We start from the raw sequence: 15,447 nt of genomic DNA, 5'->3' as shown, positions 1-15,447 counted from the left end.
TGGCAATAATCATTGCGGAAAGATGCAATTCTCTATTTAGGAGAGTGATAGGTCAGTAACAACCACATAGCTTTGGGTAGTTTAGGGTTTAAGAACCAGGACCATTGTAGATTGCGTTAAAACATCTGTCAAATGTTCTATCAACAGGTCTTGATAAGCCTTTAAAATAACGGCTGTAAAGCCATCTGGGACAGGGACCTTATTGATTGAAAGTTTTTCTGTGTCTCCAAAAATGTCTGTGAGGTGATAGATTCCTCCAGCTTTTTTGAGGACTGACAAACCTTTGCTGTGGAAAAAAGTATCTGCCCAGTAAGTATCAATACCAGGGCTCACAGGTTCATTGTTGTAATAAAGCGTAGAATAATAGTTGTAAAATATAGCACACAACTCATCAGTGCAAGCTTCACAGCAGTTAAGCATTATAATCTTTTCAATAAAATTAATTGCATTTCTGGGTTACCTTCAATTTATAGGCTAAATGCTGGTTTGTCTTTTTCCCCTTTTCATAGTATCGCTGGCCTGTTTATAACATTCTTAGGCCGTATCGCCTAATAGTGCTCAAGTTCCCCCCATTCATAGAATAAAGCCTATTTCTTCATCTTGTTATTTCATATGTTTAGTTTGTGTATCAAACATTTCTTTTTTAATTTGGCTCATTCTAAATAATGTGGCGGCATATGTATGAAACCTTTATTGCGGTCACAAAAGGCCGATTCGCAGAATCCCAACAGACCCCTTCCCCTTTGTGAATTTTGATTCAAATATTTTATTAAGGGACCACTACCTGCTCTTAAAAAGTGAAACTATATCATTTAATTTTATTTTTTGAAGCACAAGCCATTTTAATTTAAGAAAAATGTGCTGCATTTAAAAGAAAATGCTTTATTAAATAGCAATCACAGACTTGGTGGTTTGCTAACGCCATTAGACCACCATCCCAGTGATGGCTGCCATTCCCAATGGGTCGCAAACTGCAACCTACCTCAATATTCATGAGGTAGGTCGATTTGCGACCCACTAGGAATCACTAAATAAAACTCAGTGTTACATATATTAGGGCTAGTGATTTCCTAATTGCGATTCACAGAGAATCTGTGAGACTGCCAAAGTCTCAAAAGACATCACTGAGGACATCATCCAGAGAGTGTGTTTCATAAATGTTTCTGAGACTTGAAGATGTATACTAAGCTACTGCATAAGTTAAATTACTATTCTTTCTTTACTAGTAATTAGTCATACTATTTCTAGGATATGTCATCTGAATGGCTGTGTGAATGTGTGTGAGTGGATGTCTGAGTGGCTCTATGGGTGTAAGAGTGGCTATATGGATGTGTTAGCAGGTAGGAGAGTATATGTATGGGTGAGTCAGGTAGGAAGTGGCTGTAATGGAGAGTCAGTGGGTGTTTGAGTTGCTGTATGGATGAGTGAGTAGCTGTGTGAGTGGCTGCATGTGTGTAAGAGTGGCTGTGGGTATCTAGATTGGTGAGGGAGTGGATGTGTGAGTGGCTATATGGGTGAGTGAGTAACTGTTTCAGTCTGTGTATAGGGTCCTGGGGTGTCTGAGTGTATGTGTGAGTGGGTTTCTGAGTGAGTCAGTGAATGCATCAATCTACCTGCTTGGCAGTGTCATTGTATGTATGAGTGAATGTTGGGTTGTCTGAGTGACTGCATGTATGTATGAGTCAGTGAATGCATCAATGTATGCTTGCATGTGTCAGTGTATGTATGAGTGAGTCCCGGGGTGCCTGAGTGTCTGTATGACTCAATGTGACACTGAATGCATCATTGAATGTTTGAGCGCACCAGTGAATGTATCAGTGTGTGCTTGGGTGTGTCAATATATGTATGAGTGTGTGGAGGTTGTATAAGTGTATGCCTGGGTGCTTCAGTGTATAAGTTTATGTTTAGATGTTTATAAAGCGCTTGAATGCCGAAGCGTCTTGGTGCTGAAATGTGAGGGTAGAAGTCAGCTAACTTCCTACCACCCACACAACATACAACAGTGTCTAACTGGTTGTATAACTGTATGCATCAGTGTGTGCCTGGATGTGTTACTCTATGCACCATTGTGTGCCTGGGTGCCTTACTGTATGATTTAGTGTGTACCTGGGTCTGTGAGTGTATGCATGAGGGTGTTACTGGGTGTGCACATCTGTCTCTGTGTGCGTGTGTCGGTGAATACATAAGTGTGAGGTTGGGTATACCAATGTATACTATCAGCGTGCATGGATGTGTCAGTATCTGTAACAGAGTGTACTTGAGTTTATCACTGTATGTAAACAGGGGGGAAGCAAGATGGCGGCCGCTTAGGTGGTGGACTGCGGCATGCTGACCTGTGACCAGTAAAATATGGACTGACCTGAGAGCAGTAGATGACTGTGGGTGCACGGGTACCTCTGGAGGCTGCCCGCGGCTGGTGTTAAATTCTTGGTGGCTTGACAGTATTGCGGCGGCTCGCTGCTGCACCTTAGATCACTCTGGCTGGGCTGCTTACGCCGTGTCTTCTGCGGTGATATTGGCACCTTCACCGATGGAGCCAAAAACTGCTGCTGGAGCCTTGAAGGCGAAGAGTGCTCGTTCCTCCGCACAGGCTGCTCAGGGCTCGGCTGAGTTGCTGAGTGAGAGCATGGGGGGCCGACTCCGAGGCCCTGTCGCCGCGCTCTGTCTCCGCAAGACCAGGAACTCCCTCAAGAAAACAGAGGAAGAGGCGGAGCTGCAGGGCACACCTGGCCGGCTGGCCCCAAGGTTGCTGATCTTCTTCGAGGATCGGCTGCTAAGCAGGAGCCGCACTCGCAGCGGCAAGGAGCTACAGAATGCAGGGAGATGGAATGCCTTAATGTTAGTCCTGGATCTGCCAAAGCACATTTGTTAAAAAATTCCCTCAAGGGTGGATCCCCCGGAAGGAAGCTGACAGCTGAGCTCTCCAACCAACATCAAGGGGAAGGTATGCTGGCAACTTTACACTTTTTTTTCTCGGGCGCCAGCAAGGGGGAGGATAAAGAAAAGGGGGCTCTGCCTCCTCAATAACTGTATCTAATGAGATGCTCAGAACAGCAGCTGGTCCCCCAGTGCCTGATGTAAAAGTTGCTCCCAGCCCAGCTTTACCGGCTCCTCCAATCCTGCCCCATTTGATCCTCCCACTCTTAACAATCAGGAGTTAGTAATCCAGGGGGGAGTAACCATCAGGTTCTACACAGTTAGGGTTACACCCAGGCCCGGACTGGCCGTTGCGGGCACCGGGCAATCCCCCGGTGCGCCGCACGGGTGGGGGGCCGGTTTGGGGCCGCTGGGGGCTGGTTTTTGTTACAGGACCGTTTTTGTAGCATAGCTGCAAAAACGTCCCTATAACACAATCAGCATAAAACCGGCCCTGGCAAAGAGCTCGGCGGCACCTCCAACCCCCGAGTGGGGAGGGGGTTGGCTGGCCGAGAACTTTGTCAGGGCCGGTTGTGGTTCCCAGTCCGGCCCTGGTTACACCCTGGATGGGATGAGATTGATAAGTGTGACCCTGAAAAGGATCCAAGCAACTGCTTTTCTTCGTTATTGGATGGGGCTGATTGGCCTGTGTACGGTTCTGTTACCTCCTCAGAGTTTAGCGATCCTGATAACAATAGCGATCCTAAAGAGGGCACAGGGGACTGGGCCCTGACAGCCCATAAGATGGGTAAGAAGGTCATCCAGCGTATCTCAGGGGCAGGTATCTCACTTGGGACTATACATCCACGGAGCACCTTACCGGCTCTCCTCCACGGACTGTACAGGGTGCCGGAGCCCTGGCTCCCCCCTGTCAAGTACCTACACCAGAACTTTAGCTTTCCACAGGACCAGATGATTTTTCCTCAATCCCCAACTCCACTACTGCGAACAGTTCAAGCTCACATGCAGCAGAGAGGGGGGAAGGATATTGGGAAGAAAAGATAGACTGCCACTGCTTCACCTCTTCTGGACTTGATCGCAAGATATGCTCCTTGTAGTCTCCTGTAACAAAGAACATCATGTAGCCACTATAACAGAACTCTGACATTCTAATAATTAACTTTCCTTTGTTACCTGTCCATTCTCAGTGGTTAGCTGCTCTCTTGTATTTTTATTGGATCTAATTGTTTTGCCCTGGTACTTCTCACTTCTGGTATGGTGTTATACTCCTGTAGATTTCTGTATGTCAACAGTGCTCTGCTCATAAAAGCCTAAAATATTTATATATATTTCTTATCTTTTCTCGCAGATAATTACAGTTCTTTTCCTTTATCATCTTCTTGTCTTTCAGAAGAGCGAACCGTTACTGCCAACGGTAAGTACAATTATGTGTATATATATATATATATATCATGTGAACAAGGGCTGCAAAGCACGAAACGCGTCATGTTTTGGTTGACAATGGGAAAAAGCTGGTGAAATAAAAACACTTACCCGAATGCTGTGGTCTGTCTCCTGCTTCGCCGGTCCTGTTGGATTGGAGGTGGTCGTTTGGAGTTACTGTCGATATATATATATATATATATATATATATATATATATATATATCGTCGCACATGGCTCACTCCAAGGCTCCCGGGCGCTCTTAGGTGGTGCATCAGAAGGGCGGCAGAGCCTGGCCGCGATTTAATCGTTTTGGGGTTTCCCCGAAGGGCAGTTTTTCTTCGTGCACTCCAAGACTAACACAAATGATATCCAGCCAGTATCTGTAGTTGGGTTATTTTTTAACAGCAAGCCAGCAGCATCTTCCTTACGCGTTTCAGTCTCACCAGAGACCTTGCTCACAGTACTGTTAGCGAACCACAACAAGTTTTTTTCAGTGAAATAAATAAAGTGCAACATACAACGTGACATCATTTCCTGGTCCCATATGGGGAATTTTTGAGAATAAAAAGAATCTGTTTGAGAGAAGAATGGATCAAACATCAAAAACAAGCCACAACTAGATTTGAAAAAAGAAAGTACAATCCCGGAACCATCAAAGCTGCTCTAAATCGAACACTGTCACTAAACAGAACAGAATTACTAAAAGAAAAACCAGTGGAAGAAAACAATGACAAGAAAATACGACTAATTACCACATACTCCACAGCGAACCAACATCATTTGTGTTAGCCTGGGAGTGCACAAAGAAAAACTGCCCTTTGGGGAAACCACAAAACGATATATATATATATATAGATATATATATATATATATATATATATCTATATATATATATAGATATATATATATATATATATATATATATATATCTATATATATATATAGATCAAGAAACAACTTCTCTAGATAGAGCGACTTTCTTTAGTACTGGATGTAATATAGGTTGACTGGCTCCAGCAAAAAGACTCTATTCTGTGCCCAAGTCTTTTTAGTCTTATATCCTGAAATCTCCTCCAATTAAACGTAGCTATAACTTGCTAAATCTTTTGAAATGTCTCTAGATGAAACGTCCTCTTTGGAACATGCAGTAAGAAGGTGACGCTTCACGGAAATGTCTATTCTTGCTTTCTTTCAAAAAATATTGTGATTCTATGAAATTCTTAGTACTACTGAATATAGCAACTTACTTGAAGGAATATTTCTTGGAATAGATACTTCTGTGATTTCCCTGGCGATGTTTACTCACGACCTGGAACTGCAATTCTTCTCAGGAAACAAAACTAACTCACCAACTCGAAGAAATTGCTATCTTGAAAACCTTTTCTCTCAGATTACACCTCTCTCTCTCGAAATTCTGACTACTCTCGAAACTGAGGGCAGCGGAAACCAGAAACGCTACCGCTCTTCAAAATACTTCAGTTGAAGTGCGCAGGGCTCAACGAGAGCGAGCACAAGCACAGCTGCGGTGGAAATTCAGCCCCTACACCAGACCGGCAACCTGATCTCCAATCTCGAGCGGCCAACTTGGAATTCCGCCGCTGTGGAGAACGTAGGTATCGGAGCCAGAATGAAACAAGATTTAATGAAATAACTGCGAAGTTTAGAGTAATAGTTCCTGTGCATCTTACAGCTAGCATGAGACTGATTTAGGACTCTAGTGGTTTTAACCCGGCCAATCCTGACAGTACCCCTCACAAAAGCCCCCCTCTCATTCTCCTTGGGCTTATTAGGATGAGTCCTATAACATTCTCTAACCAACCTAGGGGCATAAAGATTAGTCTTAGGTTCCAATGTTCTCTCTTCTGGGCCAACACCTTTCCAGTCCACTAAATAGTACAACTCTCCCTTCTTAAATCTTGAATCCATTTTACCTCAAACGCTTCTTCAGACTGAATTTGAACAGAAGTTGGTGGCCCCTTTAATCTCAAATTAGATGGATTATTTTTAAGTAGAGAAGCGTGAAAAACAGAATCTATTCTTAACCTAGAAGAGAGACGAATCTTCACACTTACTGGATTCACCATTCTCTCTACCTGAAAAAGACCAATGAATCTAGGCATCTTACAGCTAGCATGACACTGATTTAGGACTCTAGTCGTTTTAACCTGGCCAATCCTGACACCCCCATATTGGACGCCATCTATCATGCAACTCTAATGCACCGGGAAGAAACATGCCAAAACAGTTGCAAAGCCCAGTCTGCATTATGGAAGGTTCAAGGGGTGGGCAGGAAGTTAAACAAGGCATTTAACTCCATTGGGGAACGCCTGACAGACCTCGAAGCAAGAATCACCACGACAGAGACAGATCTGGCAGTTACATGGGTTCAAACGGAGGCGCACGAGTCTCAGTTGATCGACATACAATGGAAGCTGGAGGATCACGAGAATCACCAGAGGCGCAACAATCTACGCTTGCTAGGGGTTCCTGAAGGAGTTGAGGGGTCGGACACCCGGGCCTATGTGGTGGAACTATTACGTGCTGCCCTCCCGGGAACTAACCGGTTAGAACTGGACATAAGAAGTCCAGCGGGCCCACAGGGTACCATTCGCATTGAGGCATCCACTTAAAGACGATGCCAAGCCACGGGTCATTCTTGTGTATTTCAGGAACTTTCTCTAAAGGCCGGCAATTTTTGAGAAAGCTAGGCCCAAAACAAAGAGATCTAGTGTGGGTATCTCATTTTTTGTGTGACCAGATTTCTGTCACACTACAGTTGAGAGACACTGGAAGCTGCGGCAGATGACAAAACCTTTTCAGGACAATAATGCACAGGCTTACTTAGCTAACCCAGCTCGTTTAAAAGTGGTTTGGGGGGCAAACTAGATTTTTTTTGTCAGAAATTAAGGCAAAGGAGTTCCTTGACGATCTAAAACCATGAGAAAATGTTAAGATTAGGAGCAATACGTTGTCAACTCACGCTCACAGTCAGAATTATGACGCTGAAGCGATGGTGGGATCAGAGTAGAAATGTGGCCTTTTATCTTCTTAGTTTTTTCTTTTTTTTGCTTATTAACCGTCCTTCCTTTTCCTTGTTTTTTTCTTTATTTTCATTCTTCTCATGTCAGTAGGAAATTACTGTATAAATTGCACAATTTACGGGTCATGCGTGCTGCACCCATCTCGCACAGACTGCATCGCAGTCTGATAGCTTCTGTGGGTTGCGGGGGAATTGGTGGGACAGGGGGGTTCTTTGGGGGGAGATCGGAAGTAGGGGTGCTCGGGTGGAGGGTAGGTAAAGGTGAGGGAGTAAAACAAAAATCTTAGCCGGAGATGGAATTGATGGTATTGTGATTAGCACAGAACGGTCTTACTTCCTATTTAACTAAGCTGCGGTTAGGAACACTAAGCTGTTATCGACGGTCCAAATGGGTAAAACAATTATTTGTTCAGTAAATGTGGGTGGGCTGAATGATCCTGAAATTGTGTGCCTACAGGAAACACATATTCCCTGGGGCAAAAGGGGATTGATGGTTATAAGGGGATATAATCTGCTGATCTGTACCTCTCAGAACTCTAATATCAAACGTAAGTTATCAGATGCTCAGGGATTGTGGGCATTGGTTGAGCTTGAGGCAGGACGTACAGTGTGCACAATATATGGGTCGAACCAGGATGACCCAGAAATACTTGAGGATCTCGAGGTGGATCTGGCAACCTGGCCACACCCCTTGGTTATCTGCGGGGACCTCAATATACATCAAACTGCTGAGACCCAGCAAGCCCGGCAGTATCAGGGGAAAAAGCCTAGAGTATACAGAGCCCTGCACTCCCTCATGGACAGCCATGGTCTGACGGATATATGGAATATTAAGCACCCAAGTAATCCGGGATATACCAATTATTCCTGCCCTCATACAAAACATGTTAGACTTGATTACTTTTTAATAACATCAGGTCTTATTAGCAAGGCTGACATCAGGAAGCTTCTGAGGTTGGTCTCAGAACGTAACCCGCTGATTCTCGAGGTAAAGGTCCAGGTGGCTAGTAAACGCAGTCATGAGTGGACATTTGATAGGAACCTCTTGCGGAATCCAGCTTATGATGTGCATATTAAGAAATAGACGCAGGAGTTTCTTGACACTAATAGATGCAGCACCTCAAGGGTTATGGTCTGGGACGCCCTCAAGACTGGCCTGAGTACAAACTCAGCTTAAGATCATTTCTTTAAAAACCGAAATTAATAACACCCTTACCCAAAGATCGTCCAAAGAATATCAGTCGTACAAAAATGATTCATATGAGTATGGAGAAACAGTTGGGAGAAGGCTTACGCTTCGTACGCGGCAGAAAATAGCCAGAAGCTTGATATCTTCAATTAAGAGGGACGGGCAAATCTATTCAGAGACAAGAGACATACTCTGTGTGTTTCGAGAATACTATCAGCAATTATATAGGGAAAATAGCGGGGCGTCCTTGGATATTTCTCTAGCAGTGACAGAGGCGGAACTGGGGGCTACCCTTGACCAATCCAGTAGGAGTGAGTTAGAAGCAGATGGGACACTTGAAGAGGTCCTAGCGGCTTTACACAATTTACCCTCGGGGAAAGCAGCCGGTCCCGCTAAAATCTCTCTAGAATTATACAAGGTGCTAAAAGCCCTGCGAGCCCCCATGCTTTTGGACCTGTTTTTGGAGATACAACACAACAGCCGCCAACCAGAGTCCTGGAAAGGCACAGATATTACTATATTCCCGAAGAAGGGTGAACCTGTGATAATCTGGCCTCATATAAACCGATTTCTTTGATTTATCCTGATACAAAGATCTACTCCACAATCTTTGTCGGTTGGTTGGGGAGGGTCATAGTACATCTGGTTTCACCATGGCAGCACAGCTTCATTGCAGGCAGGGGGACAACTGACAACATTAGGCGGGCTATAACCTTGTTTGACATCACTGCCAAGACAGGGGGGCAGATGGCTAGGATCCTCCTGGATGCAGAGAAGGCTTTTGATCGGGTGACTTCAAGATTCTTACGGGGGATGCTCGAGTTAAAGGGCTTTGGTCCCCGAATAATCACTGCCATAAAAGTTATGTATTTTAATCCATGGGCACTGTTTCAGCTAATGGGGGGAGTAATTCGAAAATATAGTGGTGTCAAGGGCGACTAGGCAGGGGTGTCCCTGCTCTCCCATCCTGTTTGTGCTCTATATAAACGCGATGATAGAGAAGATCTTAAACAACCAAGGGATAAGTCCAATTATTAGCGAAGGGTTTGAGACCAAGATGTTAGCATATGCTGACGATATTACCATTGCAACCACCAACCCCGCAGGAGCAATCCGGGAAGTTGTAACCATTGCTGAAAGGTTTGGGCAAGCTTCTGGATATTCCCTAAATGAAGGAAAAACAAAAGTCATCTGCACTGTAAATCTGGCCTTTGAAGAACCTCGGTATGTAGACACAGCTGTGTATCTGGGAATCCACATAAGCCAAAGGTAGATACTATAGGCAAGATTAACTTTGATCTGCTGTTAAACACAATGGGCCCGATTCACAGAACTAACTTAAGACAAAATCCTAAACTTACTACTTTTGGTATTCACAGAAGTTAGGATTTTGTCTTAAATTTGTCTTAAGACAGACTTAAGACAAAATCCTAACTTAAGTCTGTCTTAAGTCTGTCTTAAGACAAACTTAAGACAAAATCCTAACTTCTGTGAATACCAAAAGTAGTAAGTTTAGGATTTTGTCTTAAGTTAGTTCTGTGAATCGGCCCCAATATCCACAGACCTGAAATGTATAAACGGGCTACATCTATCTGTTATTCGCAGGAGTAATGTCCTAAAGATAACAATGCTTCCCAAGGTTTTATATCTCTTTCGGTCAATCCCAGTGGCAATGTAGCAATTTTAAGAACATTGGAATCCATCTTTGCTAATTTTATTTGGCAATACGGGAAGGTGAGGCGGTCTTTAAAATATGTGTCTCTTCCACAGGGTTGGGGTGGGCTGTCCGTACCAAACATAACATTTTATTATTGGGCAGCCCTTCTGCAGCAAATGCATATTTTATTTACAATAGGTAATGATGACCAGACAGATCAGGAAAGTCAGTGGACCCTCCTGTCAATATATGAACTGGCTCTTGGGAAAAAGGCAGTTGGGCTGCTGCAGCGGCAGTTAGAGCAGAGCTACTACAAGAAAGACAGATTTTCAGGTGGTACACAACGCCGGGAAAATAAGGAGCAAAGTTTGCAAAGCTATGATGATCCCGACCGTTTGCCGATATACACCTCTGTGGTGATCCTCCTTTTTCCCGCCCCTTTTCTATGATGGTATGGGAAGACGGTGGGAACAGCATGGTTTGACAATGATAGGAGATTTCTACCTATTAGATGAGTTCTGCCCTTTTACCCATCTGCAGCAAGGGGTTTGAATTTCCAATAATAACTATTTGAAATATGTGCAAATCAGGGAATTTCTTACCACTTCCAGGCCAGTTATATCCCTAGATAAATAACGTTTAGTGGAGGCAATTGTTCAGACTGACTACAGAAAAAAGTAAATTTATGGTGTATTGATCGATAAATTGCCGGATGATCTTGAGAAAACGGAGGCAAATTGGGCAAGGAAACTAGGTAACCCCAATGCTGATCTAGATATGGCACTGGCACTAGCAGCAAAAATCCTCTCATCAACAAGTCTGAAGGCGAAACACTATAAAACGCTTTCTGATCTGTATTTTACCCCCGCCAAGCTGTTTGATTCGGGCAAAAGATCAGATGACAAATGCCCAAGATGTGTGGAAGGTCCAGCCACACTAGTCCATATGTTCTATGACTGTGCCAGACTACTTCCTCTCAAAAATGGGCTGGCGCATTTCTGGGAAGGGCTGCTTGAGAGCAGGATTACTTTGAGCTCCATGTTGATGATGTTGGGCCACGATAGCAGCAGCGACCTGGGCGCTACCCAGATGTATTTTGTATTTGTCTGTGTAGCTGTAGTCAGGATAATAATTGCCGCAAGATGGAAGGAATCGGAGCCCCCACCTTTCGGATCTGGTTAAGACTTTGTTGTGGATTCACAACCAAGAGCCGGCTTTATTTGTATATAGTGGCAAGCAGGCCAGGAAGCTGGGGGGAAAAATCTGGTGACCTATTATGAATTGGAAGAACAACACCGACTGCCTTACTAATCAACTAGCCAACTGTCTGTAATTATGCTAGTATTAATGTATGATGATAAAATGTTTCATTATGGTGTTCTTATTGCAATGGTATAAATGACATGTATTTATATTTTGTATGACTTTTTATATATATTTCTATATATGATTGGTATCCATCTCGGAACCATTTGTAATATGAATTTCTCTGGGTAACTACAAATAAAAAAATAAAAGAGTTTGTCACTGTATGCAACGACGTCTGCCTTCCTGCTTTGTAGGATGTATTAGAAAGGAGAAAGATGTAATTAGTCACCTACATTGCTGCAATACATCTTTCAAATGATCTGTGGTAAAAGAGAGAACACATAAATAGAAGTTATTGTTACATGTTATAAATATGGATAGCAAAGATCAGATTTCTGCAAAAGAAATGTTAATAATAAAACATCACACAGCTACAACATTGTAAAGCAATTATACATTGAATTATTTGAAGATCTAATTTTCCCTTTTTTGCTGTTTGCAGCTTTCATACTTGTACATTGCAAACGATATACTGCATGAAGCTTCATCCTTGAACTGCGGGGAAAAAACAATAATTCAGATTGTAGGGGAAAAAAATAATTGCACAGTATGGCATTATAAGTAAGTGACACTATGTATTGTACTCATTTAACTATAGCTACTGAAGTAATTTTAAGTAACACATCAGAAAAAAATTAAATGTTATGATTTTGCAAGTAGTCCATTACCTGAAATAGATGTAATGCCTACTGAAATTTTGAAGTTCGGTTTAACACCTTGGCTGCTAGGGAGATTTTCATGCTGTGCTGCATATCCCGATTTTGCATTGTTCATGACGAGCTCAGCTCGTCATAAGCACACGATCAGTGTACTGCATGACGAGCTCAGCTCGTCATGAGCAGCGAAGGGGTTAAAGACAGATGATGCCTTAAACACTAATAATCCATGAACAACAAACATTGCATAACACATTTCAAACAGTAATCCTCTTTAGAACTTTGGTTGAAGAAAGAAGAGGTATGAATTTGGAAGGTTGAAAGGCAGTTTTTGTATTAATGTAAGCTTGCTACCATTGGATTCCGTCCATCCACTTGCTCTTCTTAAATACACAGTATAGTGTCCTGAAGTTATATGAAGTCCTTTGTGGAAGAAGATAGCCACTGTAGTGTACGTTCTTCCAGAAATTGAAATTTGTCCTGCTTTGAAGTTTGTAATTTCCGTTTCCATTTTAGATTAATCTGCTCTGCATTGTTTTAGAATTAGTATAATGTATTTCCCAGTTCTCTGTATCTGCAACGTAGACATAATAATAATAATAATTACTATTTGTAAAGCTCGAACATATCACCCCTTAAGGTTTCAAGGCACTGGGGGCCGTTGAGGAGATTAAGTGAGCAATTGCCCAGAGTCACATAATGCTGATCTGCAGCCTGTGCTGGGGGTCGAACCATGAGCCATGCTCTCTGGAGTCAGACGCTCCGGCCGATGCACCACACCTCCCCCAGACAGACAATCTGATCTGCAATTTGGGCAGGTCATATTTTGGCTAGCCTTTTTGATCCGACTGTCAAAAGGCACAGTTTTAGAATATGGTACTGTTAAGTAGAGAAATCGTTCAGAATTGATTTGAGTGGTACAAGCAAACTTCACATTCATGGTTCCATTTGTAACTCAGTCCAAAGTAGGGCCATATGTATCAACATACCCTTTAGCGATTTCTTAATAGCAATTTTTAAGGAATCGCTATATAGAAATTGCAAAATGGTATGTATGTAGAAAATCGCAATTTTTTAGCGATTTCTAAAAATTCCTTAATTGCGATTAGCAAATTGCTAATCGCAATTAAGGAATAATTTCCCATTCATTCCTATGGGCCAGGAGGCCCATAGGAATGAATGGGAAATTATTCTCAATTTGCAATTCGCAATTTGCTAATCGCAAATTGAGAATAATTTCAAGGATGCAGGGGTGTCCAAAGGACACCCTGTTGCACCCCTGATATAAACATGGGTGCACATGTGGTGCACATACATGCCCTAAGGGCATGTATGTGCATCACATGGCACTTTGAAAAATGCCAAAATGTGCATTTTGCAAGGAAATCGCAATTTACCACCAACTAGAAGTTGGTGGTAATTTGCGATTCCTTAAGGGCATTTTGAAAATTATTTTTGCTTCATACATTTCATTTAAGGAATCACAAATTTTGCGATTCCTTAAATGCAATTGCAAAATAAGGAATGGCAAATTTTGCGATTCCTTATTTTGCACCCAAATCCTTTCATACATACCATTTTGCGAAAATGGGTTCGCAAACGCCGAAATTCTGCGAATTTCGGCATTTGCGAACCCTTTTGGCCTTGATACATATGGCCCTAAGTCATCAATATTTAAAACTTCTACTAAAACTCCAAGTATGACCATTATAAATTTGTGTGTGTTTTCTTGAGTATTCAGAGTAAACATTAATGATTCACTAGATATATCTAAATGGTCTCTAAAGCCTGAAGTAGAATGTATTTCACTTCTGTCATTGAGTAAACATTGGAACAAACAAAACAGTGCAGAACACAACCTCTTATCTAAGTGTTGTCGAATTTCATTTACAAGATGTAAATGAAATAGTACACTGAGAACAACATTTGCATAGCAGTTGACACCTGAACTTTTTTCTAACAGGTATCCTACAATATCTCCCTAATTTTCCACTTTTTCCTTCTTAACGCCGTCTTCCTAGTCTTCCGCTGATGACAGATTATGTGTTTCTCATAAGTATATTACTATTCTAACAGATATACTCTCTTACACAGCTTGCATCAGCACTTTCGTACCATCAAAATCAACTATGACCAAACCTGACAATGTTCTAATTCGAGATAATGCTACATATGATACACCTTCTTTAAATGCTGTACTTCCAATACAATATTATTTAAAACTGTGTCTACAATAAAACTTTGACATTTATGGATAGTTATCGCATATGCCATAGACAATGGAAACTGTTACCGTCGCACATATAAGTCCTTCACAAGCAAAAAATGTACATTACATCGGCCAATCTGTTTCACATCATCAATCTGATCAAATGTTATAGCTAGGCACTTAACATCATCCTAATTTGGAAATGTAATTACATCAATAACTTTTCCCATAGCACCATTTACCAACCCTTCGTCCGCGTTTAAAGTATGCCGCAAAATTACTCAACACTTTTTACACGTGTAAACACTTTTTTAATCCTGCAGTCCATAACACAGACTACTCCAAAGAATCCAATTTTACTTATAGTTTCTTGGTTAGTAGTATTTTTACTCCCTTATACTCCATGTTATCGATAGCTGTAATTTCCTAAATATCTTCTTTCTCCAGTTTCAGTAATTGTTCATTGAAGCACTCTTGCAGTGAAGGCCTTACACAGACTACGGATTTGGCTTTTTCAATGAAACTGTATAATGATTCTGCTGCTGTTCTCTCAGATGAAAATAGTTTCTTGGTAAGTCTACTTTCCAAAGCATGTTTCATCTCTTTCGTCAGAACTTTAATGTCCTTTAGGATATTTCCATATTCCATATCAGATGCCTGACGCATATTTTTAACTAGTTCCTTGTATTCGAAGTTTAGCCAAATAATTACATTGCCAGTACTTCCCAAAGAGTTTCTTTTTTTTTTTTCTTTTTTGTAAAACAATTTTTATTGCAGATAATAATGCAAACATTACAGGTATTTCTCATGTAAGAGCATGCGGGATCTCAAAATAATCAAGTCTCTGCAATATAATTTTCCACATCATCGCGATTCGTGGTCTGGGGCTGGGTGGTAGTTGTCACACCAATTGCTTCCCCTTCATCACTACTCAATGGCGTATCTGATGATCAACCGCTGTCTGCTTTTAACTTTACTTTCCCCCCTCCACCAACCCCCCCTTCCAGCATCCGGTCCGTTCAAACT

At 42.1% G+C, this 15,447-nt stretch overlaps 1 long non-coding RNA gene across 4 annotated transcripts in view; it reads left to right on the top strand.

Annotated features, from left to right (window-relative positions):
• LOC144792715 (uncharacterized) overlaps positions 1-15,447 on the top strand; it is a 493,208-nt gene that overhangs the window by 101,908 nt on the left and 375,853 nt on the right. For 3 of the 4 annotated variants that reach the window (XR_013602611.1, XR_013602612.1, XR_013602610.1), the window contains exons 2-4: positions 4,226-4,291; positions 11,999-12,117; positions 14,869-14,992. This is a non-coding gene — a long non-coding RNA (uncharacterized LOC144792715). The remainder of the gene's footprint in view (positions 1-4,225; positions 4,292-11,998; positions 12,118-14,868; positions 14,993-15,447) is intronic. The other variant, XR_013602614.1, reaches the window with a different exon arrangement.

The sequence above is a fragment of the Lissotriton helveticus genome, chromosome 11, assembly GCF_964261635.1.
Source record: "Lissotriton helveticus chromosome 11, aLisHel1.1, whole genome shotgun sequence".
NCBI lineage: Eukaryota > Metazoa > Chordata > Amphibia > Caudata > Salamandridae > Lissotriton > Lissotriton helveticus.
The sequence above is the reverse complement of the archived record's forward strand: the minus strand, read 5'-3'. Positions and strand labels throughout refer to the sequence as shown.